This window comes from Teleopsis dalmanni, chromosome X (assembly GCF_002237135.1).
Source record: "Teleopsis dalmanni isolate 2A chromosome X, ASM223713v2, whole genome shotgun sequence".
NCBI classification, from domain to species: Eukaryota; Metazoa; Arthropoda; class Insecta; order Diptera; family Diopsidae; genus Teleopsis; species Teleopsis dalmanni.
Genome location: NC_051848.1, coordinates 74703820 through 74719461, shown reverse-complemented (window position 1 = coordinate 74719461; position 15642 = coordinate 74703820). Strand labels below are relative to the sequence as shown.

The following is a 15642-nucleotide window of genomic DNA, read 5'->3' as shown; positions in this document are numbered from 1 at the left end:
CAAACTCTACAAAATAAGGTTAACACATGCTGTTCGCTGGGTTGATTGGATGTGTATGTATAAGTCTTAATGCGGTCAATAAACGATAACGCAAGCGGATTTTATGGTAATTAAAATCAATTTTTTTTTCTTTTTGTATATATTTATTTATTTCTGGAGCGCAAATAAAGAAGAAGATTGTTTGTAAATTGAATCTAAATATACATTTTTTATGTCATTTTAATTTATTTATATGATTTTGAACATTTATTGCTTCAGTTTTCGGTGCAAATTTTTGCAGAATATTTAAATCAGATTCTAATGGGGTCATTGATCCTTTCTAAAAGTTCTTTTCAAAAATTGCGTAATTCCATATACATTATTTTTTATATTCTCCCATTCTCGCGCTCTCTTTTATCTTTCATGTCTTAATCAATGGATATCATCAAATTTACTGAAACTGATTTAATTTTTCAAATTAAATATTTATTGAATTATAATTTCAGACTTAAATTAAAATATTTTAATAATAATAATAATGAATTCCAATAGAATATGTAAAATAATGAATAATTTGATGGGTCATATGCTTGGTTAACTCATTACAGAAATACATTTCTCTATAAATCTCTAAATAAAACCGGATATTTGAAAAACAAGAATGTACATTCATTTAAAACAATTGATTGACTATATATATAAACAATTCAAATTTATTATGATAAAAAATGTTCTACCTAGAGGTAACTAGCTCGTGAAGATACCTCGATACGAGAGTATTAGGTTAGGTTATGTCGGCGATTCCTAGAAGATCCACTGGTCCCCTATATTACCGCATATAGAGGAAAACTCAGGGTTTGAGACCATCTAGTATCTTTGGCTGAGCTCGAAATGCCGTTTAGTGTGAGGTCTCATATTATCTTCAAGATCATCAAGACAGGGGGCTGCTAAAGTGTTAAGTCGCCGCCGTGCATAAACTGTGTACAGAGTAGAAAGAGTAGATAAGAGGCATTCACATCGTCTTCCCAAAAGCTGCGATAGATATGATTGAAAGGAAGAGGGTATTGAGTATATACAAATATGCAACTTCTAGAAGCAGAAGTTGTGTGTTAACATATTAAAAAGAAATATATTTATGGTATCACACAGACAGAGTACAGAGTAGAAAGAGTAGATAAGAGGCACTCACATCGTCTTCCCAAAAGCTGCGATAGATATGATTGAAAGGAAGAGGGTATTGAGTATATACAAATATGCAACTTCTAGAAGCAGAAGTTGTGTGTTAACATAAATATTAAAAAGAAATATATTTATGGTATCACACAGACAGAGTACAGAGTAGAAAGAGTAGATAAGAGGCACTCACATCGTCTTCCCAAAAGCTGCGATAGATATGATTGAAAGGAAGAGGGTATTGAGTATATACAAATATGCAACTTCTTGAAGCAGAAGTTGTGTGTTAAATATTAAAAAGAAATATATTTATAGTATCACACAGACAAGCTGATTGAAAATTCTGATGACATCGAGGACAGTTTTTATCTGTAATGCAAATGTTTCATTAACAATTACAAAGTAAAAAAAAAAGGAAGCCGTACATTATGCAAAGACTTATTGAAATCTTACTATATAGAATAGTTCACAAGATGGAAAGTTTTAATCATATTCATTCTTATGTACGCAAGTTATCACCGCTTGTTAGAAAAATTATTTAGAGATCGCATTATGATGATCTATAAAGATATTAGCGGTAATACTGACAAAACATTGCCGATTAGGTTACTATGTTAAAAGATTGAGTTTTGTCTTCAATGATCTAATCGCTGTTGTAAAAATTACAAAATCACAAACTTTACTTCTGTTTTGTTTCTATCCTAACATAGTACTAACATAGAATAAAAATGCTAAGGGCTTACCATTTAGAGAATCTTAATTAGCTGCTGCACCAAACTTTTTAAGAGCATTTCAACATTTATTGATGGTTGTGCTGGTTTTTAAAGCAAGGTTTTTAATACGACAACTGTCATTAGAACCATCTATAAAACGCGTGGAGATTTGATAAAGTTATACTATAACCCTATGTTAGTGGATTTAATACCCTGTGAAATCATATGAAATCTCCGAGTTAAGGGCGATGTTTTCCGTTTAATGAGTGCTCAGCTTGTGAAAAAATCAAAAGAGTTCATTTTGAGACACCACGGCTTGAAAAAACATGAAGTACTGGATGTACTAAATGACAAAAACCTGCTTGTACTGCCCAAATTGATTAGAGGCTTTCATTTATAGTTATAATTTTATTTTTATCAATTATAATTAAGAGTTTGCTAAGATTTGGAATAATTGCCAGGTTAACCTCAAAGTTTTTTGTTGGAATGTTTCAAGACAGTATTCTCTTAATAAAGTTTTTTAAAAGTAAATGTGTTTTTACTTTTTTGTATGGGTTTTGTATGAATTTTATATGGCAAATGAAACTAAATAGTATACATTTCTGCAGATAACACCAATGTACACTATAGTATGCGACATATTAAAAATAAAATATGTAGTAAACAGTGCTATAAATGTGGGGTAATTTTATTTTGTATATTTTATAATTAAAATTTTAACATTAGAATTATTTTTCGGCAGATGATAAGTGAACAAAGAACTGTCAATTAACTAAAATCTAAAAACTAAATCACTGGAAAAGAAGAATGGAGCTCACATAGGTTATTTGATCGTATTATTTTATCAATACCTATCAAGATCAATATCGAGGCACAACCGATCTAATGTTACTTGACGGAAATAAGGAACAAAGATTGTTCTTATAAATTCTTTACTTAGTTCAAATATAAACTATAAAAAAACTATCTAAAATTTTAAGCTAGATTGTATGTTCTTAGAAAAGATCAGAACTTTACTGAAACAGGCTTGGATCGCTTAAGACAATTTATTTGATATTGAACGAAATATATTATTTGAACGATAATATCATGAAAAGATAATATTTGAATCTATTTTGATTCAACTGTGTCTAATCTATATAAAATTATTTATATTGATTAAATTCATATTTTTATTCATAATGTAATAATTGTAGAGCATAAATTTTGCATATATTATCGTCAAAAATTAACCTAAGTTTACATAAAAAATTTAATTTATAACAACAAAGTCATTTAAGCAATATTCATTATAAAAACATATTTAAAAATATAAAAATATATTTTTTTTATTCTGTTTTAAACGATGAACTATTCTAAAGGTTAATATATTTTACAAATTTATGCAAATTTTATATATAATAAATAAAACTTTCTACAGCAATAAAAATTAAATATTTAAAATTTTAAAAATTGCGTGCTTATTTCTATTTGATTTCACATATATTTTTATTTTATTCTATTTGTATAATTCAGATGACTAACCCATTTTATTAAAAATGGGACATAAACTCTACTGCGATTTGAAAGTAACAATAACGATTGAAGATAGCGCTTACAATCTGTCAGTCGGTGGCTTGACTTAAGATATTGTTTTTCTTTTAATATTATTTTTTGGGTATATATTTAAAAAAAAAACTTAATTAGAAAATAGAGTAACTAGATTGAAAATATAGTGACATCGACGTCTACGACTGACTGCTCTGGTGCAGTTTTAACCCTCCATTTGGTCGAAGATAAGTTTTAATTATGATTATTGCACAGAAGAGTAGTAGTGCTAAGTTATATTCATTAGAAATGTAATTCGGGGAGAAAACACTTCATATTTTAAAAACAAAAGTAATATTTAGATGTCTTAAACAGGTGCCACATTCTCAATGTGAATATTGTAATCTTTTCGGATACCCAACCTACTATTAAATCTTTGATAAGCGCTGACAGTTTCAGAATATCGGGGTTTTCTTAAAGAGAATGGCTAGGCTTGTTACTGTCCAATATATAAAGGTACTTGGAAACAGAGGATATTATGGGTAACTGCAGAGAAGACGAACCTAAGTACAATAAATGGTCAAAACGTCATAAGATGGTTTAAACCCAAACACATAAGATGATTACAAAATAGGCATAAAAAGAATCTCTGTTAATAAGAATGTTAGCTTTTATTAGAATATCCATTAAGAAAAAATCAGTGCGCTTTAAAAATTAATGTTTTGATTCAGAGATGGAGAGTCGAATGGCTTACAGTGTTTACTTAACACTCTCCTAAAGATTTCCATTAAGATATTTAACTTTATAATGTCATTGCGCGAATTTTTAATCTCATTTCTTGTTATCACCTTGTTATCTCTTGTTATATTGAATACTGCACCTCTTAATAATATTTAATAGTATAGAAGTTGGGGAAGCATTGGTTCACCCTGGATTGTTACGTGATGTTACTTCAAGTAAGAAGAATGTAAGATTGCATTTGTAATGAATTAACAAATATATAAAATATAGTGTAAAGTATGTAAAATATATGTTGAATAAAAGTAGCTTATTTAAAGGAATTTTAATAAAAAAAATATTAACACCTAAGTCCAAATCGAATAGTAGAATATTCAGAGGAAAAGTGTGAAACTCTGTCACAATAAAATGATACTTTCTAATCTGGGGTTGCAAAAGCGAGTGTTTTAAAAAATAGAAATATGACTGAAATAGACAACCCAAGGTATATAATTTTTACATATTTGTAAGTATATTTTTTTAAAGTTATGAGAACAGGTTCGACTTATGGAGACTTCGAATTAAAGAATTTTTTTGTAATTCTATGTAATTTGCTTTCTAAACCCTGTTGCACTCTATATAGTTTGAGTTATAGAAAATTTCAGTTATAGAAGTTCGAGTTATGGAAATTTGACTGTGTTTTGAAGGATTAGATAAGATTTTAAGAAATCTCGAATTACCCATTCATTAATTATATTTATGTTGAACAAATAATGATTACATTAATTCAAAGAAATTTAAAGGGTTAATGCTATAATCAAAAAATTATTAAATTTTTATAAATATTATTAAAAGATCGTTCAGAATTTTTAATGATTTTTTATTTTATTACTGGACTATAAGTCAATGAAATAAATTTAATGTTAATTAAATATATCACCAGTTATATATCACAGTTATTTTATTTATTTTTTTTTTTTTACAGACAAAAATGTTTAAATTTGAAAAAGCAACTATTGGTAATAGTTAAGTAAATTTATATAGCTGTGGTTTATGCATTAAATTTTAAAAGAGCAAAACCAGAGCAAATGTTGTCTACAAACAAATAACAAATATTGACAAATTCTTAAATTAGAGCAATGTTAGTTTAGTTTAATTTGTTTGTTAATATATGAGCCATTCAATGGTACGAGTACACATCATTCAAATTTGACGGAGTTCAATTCTTGATAAAAATCACAAAACACCACTGATTATGGATATTTGGATAACTGGATACTTTTTCAAAAGTATTTTGTATAAATATGTAGATTGTCAATTGACAGTATTGTTAGACATATTACCAAAAAAAAAATTATTCTATTCGAACTATGTTTCAGACATTATGTGAAATTTATGCTGAACATAATTGATTATCAAACCTTATTGAAAAAATCTGATCAATAAGTAATATTCACGTAGTTAAAAATCCAACCCCTTAAAAATATAAGATGGTATGAACCAAAGTGTGGACGAAAGTGGAGACTAAACAATTAGAAGTCATTCTGAAGAATTCGAACCTCCTCATAGCACAATATGGAATATTATTCTTTATAAAATATGCATTTCAGAGTGTATAAAATTTAGTTGATCCAAGAACTTTGAACAAATTACCATTTATTATATAGATATTTTGGAGATTATGCTATAGAACAATCCGAAACAGAACCTTTATCCATTATTTCATGGAAAATTCATTCCAATTAATCTTCAATTAAATGGTATCGTAAATAGTCAAAATGATCGCGTTTGGAGTGAATAAGTGTTTTATGCTGTTTATGAAACATATTTTCAATTACAAAGATCTAATGATGGATTGTATATTTTTGAATATGGTAATACTATTGTGGTTGTCGTCATTAAAAAATACTAGAAAATATAAAAACCAATTTTTTATGGTTTAAATTAGATGATTATTTTAACTTGAAGGTTATGTGTCTTCAACAAGTGACACAACATATATTTTTTCCCCGTCTCCTTTGTTATGGTGTGAAAAATAAAGCTAACTCTTATGGGGTTTTGTGACCGAAGAAAGATCATTTGTGTTAGAAACTCACTCAAACCGGAGGGCACTTAGCTCTTCGAATGAAGGCTAAAGTTTCTGCCGTTAAGTCCTGTTTAATATCAGACTTTATAGGACTGAGATACTTCCTATCTAGTGAGCAATAGAAGTAAGACAATAGTCAGTTTAGTTTAAATTATCAAAAAAGTTTTATGTGTAATGATAGGTGAACCATTATCTAGATAAAACTATATTTAAGTTATAAGTGAGAAGGTTTAATTATATCAATTTTGAATTTGTAAAGTGTTGAGATTTCATATTTTAAATCCAAAACTTACGTCTAAATTCTTAGTATAACTAAATTTTTTATTTATGGAAACTATTTTTAATAGTGATAATAGTTTAATTGTATATATCAATTATTACTGATGTGATCATTTTATAATAAATTATTTATAAATAATTGTCAATTGGTTATCACAACAATGATTCCGTAAAACAAATTATAAATTTCCTTCTCCTTAGCAGTTAACGTTTTATAAGCACAGAATTACATTATATGGTGCCTTCAATAAGATCTCCAGCTAACAGCATTGAAGGTAAACGATTATCCATTAATATGTATAAATTTGTCGATTTATGTATGATTTTAGTTAATTGTTTTTAAAAATATTCGCTTACTCCTCTTTTTGCATTATCGGTACAAATATATGAGTTCAAAATCATACTTCATTGTATTATTTACTAATATAAAAATTTTTTATTTCGGATGTGGTCTTTCAGTTGGGTCTAAATAATTGTTATATCTGAACAGCAGCAGAGTTATCTGACTCATAGCTCAGATAAGTCTGAATATTATCATCAAAGTGTTAAAGTTCATCAAAACTCTAAGGCTCGGTTACCATAACTGAAGTTAGCACAAATAACTAATAGAGACATAATGTATATGTGCAATTTCTTTAAAACGAATGATGATATATCTGAACAGCAATAGACTTATATGACTCATAACTCCATTTAACATATGGAATGGAAAAAAAATCATCCAAAGTGCTAAAGTTCATTAAAACCCTAAGGATCGGTTAACATAACTGAAGTTAGCACAATTAACTAATAGAGGCATAATGTATATGTGCCACTTCTTTAAAATGAATGGTGATGTATTTGAACAGCAACAGACGTATCTGACTCATAGCTGCATTAAACATATGAAATGAAAAAAAAATCATCCAAGTCCAGAAGTTACTAGAGTCGCGATGTATAGTATTCCTTACATAATATTATTAATAATAATTCGGAATATATATATTTGCTAAAAAAATTGTTTATATAAATCTTGCTGAAATATTATTAATTTAGTGAAATTTTTTGATTATATATCTTTTAGAAAAACCAATTCCTACCAACTAATTTTTTCATTTCACATGTCCTATTTTAATAAATAATATTTTAATTTCAAACACACAAGATTTAATGAGTGATGTTTCTTTTAGAACAAAAGACTTAAGCAACAAACTTTTATGTGTGACTTTTTTAAACAAAAGACTTAAGCAACAAACTTATTAAAATAATTCTTTTTGGTATCAATTTTGGGCTCAATTCAAAAAATGCATTTGTTTCAAAATTTTCCGAATCCATTACTCACTTTTTGTTTAAAAAAAAAAAACTTTAAACCGCAATTATTGAACTTCATCCATTACTATGCTAGACACGCATTGTAGTCACTTTTGAGAAGTCTATAAATTTTTATGTTTTTATTTTTATTTTGAACGGCGCTGTGCTGGTTCTTTTGTTCTTTCACTTGAGACACAATTTGCCAGTGAAATATTAAAATTAAATTTATTTAAATTTCAGTTAAATGCAGCACTTTCAGAAATTAATATTCAAGACGGCATCAACTTTTTGTTTAACACAAGCCCAAATTACTTTGTGACAAGTACTTCGTATGTCTCTTCTTCAGGTATTACTATTTCACTCACACACACACGCGCGCGCTACTATTGAGTTCAATTGAATAAAATGACAAAGTGGGAAGACGAACAAATTATATTGGAATTCGCAAAGTCCCCGCTATAGACCGACGTCCATGCGCGTAAGAATGAAACTGATTCTGAGTTTTTGCTGTTCGCGCCTATTTATACAATTCGTATTGAGCGCAGAAAGGAATTCCAGTGAAAAACGTTCTACTAAGAAACTAAAATGAAGAACACAAATGTCTCGAATGTAAAACGTATCGCATATGTAAAAATATGCATGCACGTAAATATATTTACAGAAGTGGAGAAAGAAATCGTCGGGTAGTCGGAGATGACAATATGGAAAGCAAAATAAAGCAAAGAAAGAACAAACGAGAAAGAGTTCTTAAGCTACGAAAAAGAAAGGAAACATAGCAACTCTTCTGAAAAAAGTTAGCAAACTTAAAAAATCAAAACAATCATTGTTTTTTTATTTTCAAAATGCGTTCAAGCGCGCAAAAGAACCGTAATTTAATGCGCCAATATAAACAAGTTTGTAAGTCAAACTTTGTAAGTCAGAATCTGTCAGAACTACGCAATCGCAAACGCAATCGCACCAACCGCACCGTAATCGCAACCGCCATGACCAACGGCGATCGAAGCAACAACCACGAAAACAATGGGTATGAGCATCGTATAAAAAAAGAACATCTACCGGCCGGCCAGATTAAATCTATAGTGATAACCGTCGGCTGGCTCATTGACCAACTCAGTTGGTCCCATACAAATGTTACAGTTCAGAGGTGTGGCAACATTGATTGGTTTAATTATTACATGTAGAACCCAATTAAAAATAAAAAAAATGAAAAAAAAACCTTTAAGCCTCGACTGGGAGTTTTCGATTCTTAATCAAATGATTCTTCGGTATGACTTAAGTCTTGGACTTGCTGGCCTTATTTTTTGAGTTATTAAAAATATCAACAAATGCGGGATATTTACTTCTTTCTTTATATTTTGCAGGATTATTTTGATTGGATTAATGTTTCCTTCTTGCAATAAAACGAAGAAAGACAAGTACGGATTAAAATTGATTATTTTAAAGGTAAAAGTTAGAAATGAAAAAATAACAAAACTTTCTTTCAATTATTATATTTTTTAAGACTTATTGAAACGGTTTTTTAAGAAATTCTATAGTTAAGATTCGTTAAGAAAAAGATTATAAATTTTGGGTATTCAGAGGTTGCAAAATATTAACTAATATATAAAAATAAATAATATGCTAACATAAAATTGTAATTTATATAGAAAAAACTGTAATAAAATATAGGAAACTGTACCGGCTTATGGCCGGTACAGATAATGTGCCAAGTCGTAGGAATATTTTCGCATTAAACAGAAATGAACTTAATTTCTGAAGATAAGGAATTCATTTATGTCTACGGTGACATAGTAGTCCGTATTTTCCAAGTTGAAGTGAATCTTAAAAATTTAATTTATTTATTTTTAGATACTTTTTCATACTTCAATACAAACATAATAATCTTAATACTATTCAAATAGAATAGTATTGAAATTTAACACTTAAAAATAAAACATAATTAATTCAATTATTCTATAGTTGGTTTAAGATTTCGTTCTAATAAAAACGCAGCAAGTGAATTCATTAATAAAACTATTACAACAAATTAGCAAAAGTCCAAAAAAAAGTGCAAATATAAAAGTCAAGTATGGTTTTTTGTCAGTTGGCTAATGAACGCTGACTCTGAGCTTCAAATTTGGCAGGGCATGAGTTCAATCCCTGGTATTTGCAGTCTCAAAAAATTATTTACAAATAATTAAATACATGAAATAATTGTAGTTCACTAATTTCCAAAATCTCTCTATCAACATAAATTTAGGACGTGTACGAGTTAGGCTAAGTTGTGTTCTATATGAGGGAAATTCTAAGTTGTGCCGATAATGTAGTGATGTGTCGCTCCGTGTTGATAAATGGCTAAATGTGTGCAGTGCAAAAAATCCCAAAAAATCTCACATTTAGTTTAGCATAAACTTAACCTAACTCGCACACGTCCTTAATAATAGAAAAAAATTAATTTTATTTAATAATATAATTTTAAAATCTGTAGAAATTCCAATTTCACGAGCGTGATTTCCAATTGCTTAGTTCTTAAAATATCTGATTTTAAATGATTAAATTTTGTAAATTGGTCACACTAATAACAGTAACATATGCCATCTAGTTGCAACTAATACATGCATTTTTTAGATTAATTATACCAATGAAGATTTCCAAGAAATCTGCTAGTAAATAACCACTCCAACGAGTAGCATCCTTAAGCAATAAATTGGACTATATTTCAACAAATAATTTTTATAAAATGAGCACACAGAGCAGAAGAGGATTGTTTGCAATTTAAAAGTCTGAACTTGAAAGCCTTTATGGAACAGGTCAATTACACAAGGTATCATCTTTATGAGAAAGTAATAGTAGATTAATACCATATTTATTAATACCATTCGATGATTATTTAGATTTATGTGAACTAATATCCACAATATTAAGACATATCCACAATATATTCCTGCACACATTTTCAGTCGATTAGCTCTACAGCTGAAAGACGAGTTTGTCTACAAACGAGATAATAGAACACATAGTTAGTTAGTTAGTTGTGATAGAGGGAGGAACGAGTCCTCCTCAATTATCTGAAAAAGCCGTTTTGAGTTCACAAAACCTCGTAATATTGGGTAATAGAGGTCAAGCTAGAACCAGCCAGAGACATTTATAAAGGCAAGAATTTGGCCAATGTTAATGCTAGAGACATCGTCGAGTGAGGTAAAGAAGGGGACCACCAGAAACTCTTAAGCCTAGTTCTGGCCACACCTGGACATAGAGAAAAGGAGACATACAGAGAAAGAAACATACAGATAAGTCGATAAACGGATATCGTTCAATTGATTTGTGTTTTTGTGGATATATTTGATTTATATGCTGACTGATGTTTCATTTTAAATTTTTTCACACAAAGTTAAAAAACTAACCACATAAAAAAAACAGGAAGATTTAATTGTTGAAACTGGTTTCTCTTTCCTGGGTAAGGTTTGTTCCATTCATGTTTCTAAATCTCGATGGACTTTTAAGTAATATAAATAAGTAATATTGACTAACATAAAATAATTAAGCAAGTTCCCACTTAGATGATCTACTGCAATAAGAGCTCATATTATTTATAGAAGTATACTTTGAAGCTCAGTGTAGAGAATCAAACAATTTCTGCGCTCTGGCTTTGATATAATTTTAATGATATGACAGAATTCAATATTTCCAGAGGAAAGTATTTTTACAATAGTTGATCTAGATATTCGCAGGTGACTGCAAAATAAGCTAACTAGACAATGTATATGACAAAAATTTTGTGACAACTGAAAGATACCACTAGTATCAGAACATTACAAATTTCAAATTAGCTTGTATTAAAAACACAGGATGAGAAGATCTGTACCCAAGTAAGAACCTTGTATATATGACTAGGTATAACGATTTCATCGGAATGATTTTTAGAGATATTTGTCTTATAGTGGATTTACAGGTGAGTCACTATCGTGTCATCTTATTTCTTAAACAGTTTTAAACAACCTCTTAAAGTTTATTAAACTAAACAGTTTTTTTCTAACTCCAATAAATTTTGGTTTTAGATTTTTTTTGTTGCTTATAAAATTATATCAAAATTATATACCCCTTACCACTGTTTGCCCTACATTCTGCTTTGTAGTGTTATTATTTTGATATTCAATAGTATTTTATTATAAAAATAAAATGTTATGACTGTAATAAGGTTTTAGATAGAGATAAAGGTACCAAGTATCTAGTACAATAATATGGTACTCAAACTGCTGAAACCGTCTATTTATTGAGAAAGGTTTGGAAAATCATTTTCAAACCACTTAGACTCGCGCGGCGCCTACTTATTTTTTATATACTTATTTTTAGACATAGTCACGGTGAGGAGAGTATCATGCTCGGCAGTGCCACACCCTTTTTTCGTAAAATTGTAGTGAAGATAATGTTTCATAATTAAAAGAGAGTGTATGTGTTAATAGTCTCCTAATATATGAGAGATATAGTACATTCACATACTTGTACAATCAAAAGTATGGGGGATGTGAATGCAGAAGCAGTGCTGTGTAGCAGTAGAAACTAGATTTAAAATTTAAATATATATATTAAAATTTTTATAAAGGTAGTTAGAAATAATTGTTCAATTTTCACAAATTTTATTTTAATTAATTAATTAATTATTTATTTTTATTTTAATTTTTATGTACACAAAAATCTATCTATAACGAAGTCGTTGGTGCCTGCAAAAAACTTCATTAATGAGAGGTCTTTGTTATAGAGAGGTTCAAATATATGAATATCGTTGTGCGAGGAAAGGTTCGCTATAGAGAGGATCAAATATATGAATATCGTTGTGCTTTAAACAAAACTTCGTTACAGAGAGAAATTTGTTATAGGGATGTTCGCTATATAAAGGTTTAACCGTACTTAATTTTATTTAAAAAAAGTTTCTACACGAAAAACTCAAACAAAATCTTAGCTGGCAATCGAAAGATTTGATCTCTAGCAGATCTTTCATTTGGTTTTTAGAAAGACCGAAATGTGCTTTCAGTCTGGCAAAAAACCGTTGTCAAAATACGAAAGATCTTTCAAAATATGTTTTGCAAGCTTTTTGAGTGTGCTGACCTGAAAAATTGTTGCCAGAATTGTCCTGTGAATGAGCCTTTCATAAGTTGAAGCCCTATATATTCAAAATAGTTGTGGAAGACCATAGTAATAAAATATAGTTTTTTAGATGCTTCTTTAACAGCTCGTTGATCAAAACTTTTTTTCATCAATTAAATCATAAAATGACGTATTTAAACGATTTGTTAGCAATTAATTCAGTTTTTCTTTAATTTGAAATTCTTTACTTTATGAAAAACATCCTATATATTGGATTATAAATATTATATTTTTAATTAATTCAATTTCCAACGTCTAAGTTGTTAAAGTAACTATTCTCTAGATTAGTGCCTCAACTTTCAGTTGGGAATCGCTACACATTCTGCCTACAGGACTTGTTTTCAACATTTCTGCATATTGACTAAAACATGACAATTAATAGTTATGATTGACGCCTTCAGTGTTGTTGTAAAAATTGTGTTCTATGCTAGTAGAGATAAGCCATTTATGGGCAGAATATATGCCACTTACCAGCTTCAATAATCAATTGAAATGATTTTATAATAATTTTCCCTGCCGAAGTTACAGTCAACTCCACACCAGAGATCCTTATGGTGGCTCAAGCAGCACACACCGCAGTGCTTAGATATTCCGATATTCTATGGAATTGATGTCGCTGCACGCCGTACGTTGTCAACTTGTATCAGTTAAGAGAGCTAAAATCCTTACAAGCCAGCTCCATATTTTCAGTGTACACTTTGCTAATATTCCGCCTTCTGACTGCGAGGGCATTGGACCAGTTTTAGTTTTGCGCTGTTATTGTTAGTTGGTTGTCTTGGAGCTCGTTGCTTTACGGTTTTACGGGTTCATTTCCACGTTTAAGTTTAAGTTTTGTAGCTTATCTTAATCAGTATTGATGGCTTATTTGATGCTTAACTCTTTGCGATTTTTTATTATTCGTTTTGGACTCATTAATTTTGTTCTCGGTTTATGGAAACCAATTCAGATTCAACTGCTGATGCCGGCATACTCGTTAGTTGATAATTTATAAAATTTTTTTTTTTTACTTACAGTTTATTTAATTTTAATAAAAATTTGCATAATTTCTTCTTCGGCCTTCTTTTTGATTTTTTGTCGCTCTTGCCAAATTGACTTAGAATAACTGTCAACACAGCTTTTCGCTGGCTTCAGTTATTCATGAATGTGATTAATTAATTTTAGAAATGGTTTCAGCATTCTTAATTTATATTCCTACAGCCCAGAGCTTGTTCATGGCTTGGACCCAATCTGCTTAAATAGACTTAAGCACAGCAAGCGAGGTGGGCGTGCGTGAATGAAATTTAATAAATTACAAATTTAAGGCGAAATAAATCGCTGGAAGCTGATACACATGTCGTTAATAACGTTGACACTAAATTCGACATAAACATATATTGTGTTTAATTCACATTTATATCGCAATCTGTAAACATTCATAAATAAATTCATTTTAATAGTTTTTAATAATAAACTATTTTAACAATTTTACAAAAAAAAAAGAGCCTTTATTAACTTGAACAGATTCACCATTGAATTTCTTTAGAAAATCTTTTCTTTAATGGTTGTATTTGTTGGATTATCTATTACTTTATTATTATTCTATAATTATTATTTAATAATAATATTATTCTCTTATTATTATTATGAAAAAGCGATAGTACACTGCGACTTAAAAGATCTATTGACCCTCTTCATCGGGTTAGAGTGTTTCTACAAATCCAATTTCTTTAATTAAAAACAGTATAGAGCCCATCATTCCTAGACTTGAGTGCTTATGTGCCATGAAATACCATCCTAGGATTTTCTTCTGCTTGTGCAACAGTGCCGCACATTCCCCTAGCACATGGTATGTGGTTACTCTCTCTTCGCTACAGTGGCTGCAGTCTGAATTAGATTGAATCCCTAAATTTGTTAGGTGATTATTCAATCTACAGTGATCGGTTAGTAATTCCGTAATAGTTGTTAGGTTATTCTTTGTTCTATACAATCCTTGAAGCGTTTTAGGTTCACTTTCCTTTTCCTCTGCGTCGCTCATAAAAAGGAATAGAGTTTCTTTGCCTAAATTGCAGAAAGATTCTGGGCCTATCACTATTGAAGCCGCACCTTTTTTTGCGAGTTTGTCTGCCATTCATTGCCTTGAATACCAGCATGCCCTGGAATTCATATTAAGTGCACCTGATTGTTCCAGCCGAGTATGTTCAGCCATTGCGTATATTTCCATTTGAAAGATGTTCATATGTCTTCCTAGTGCTTTCGAATATCTCTTGCCTGACCCATATACATGAGTTTTCCTAATTATTCAGGTTTAAAGCAAGCCTTCCCAATTCCCAAATATTTCCTACAAAGTTCTGTTTTCAAGTTTTTTGTAAAGTTATACTTTACGACCATCCTGTCCGTTGGTATTTCAGTTACTGGGATTTGTTTAGCAAGCATATCAAGCTTCTCATTGCTAGGCCCATGACTCGTCATCTTGTCAGTAATAACTTATAGAGCAGCGCTCTTCGCCTGTGATTGCACATGGATGTGAAGAGGTGTGAGTCCTAGGAATATTTCAATTCATGACGTAGAATATGTTCGCATTGCTCCCGTTATACTTACACGCGATAATCTCTGTAAGTCTGTAATATTATTTTACTATTATTAAAAATTCATTTTTTTGACTACCACCGCATCCTTGTGTAGACTAATGGCAAACGTTGGCGGCGCAACGCAGATCAAACGAAAATTGCTAATGTCAACAACCAAATCTGTCCTATTACATGGAGCAGAAACGCA

At 29.8% G+C, this 15642-nt stretch overlaps 1 protein-coding gene across 1 annotated transcript in view; it reads right to left on the bottom strand.

Moving 5' to 3' along the window:
* The window catches only part of LOC119688024 (probable chitinase 10), a 29663-nt gene extending 21423 nt beyond the window's left edge, over window positions 1-8240 (bottom strand). The window contains exon 1 of the mRNA XM_038102634.1: window positions 7796-8240. The gene's annotated coding sequence lies outside the window, so the exon portion shown is untranslated. The remainder of the gene's footprint in view (window positions 1-7795) is intronic.
* Window positions 8241-15642: the final 7402 nt, after the last annotated feature.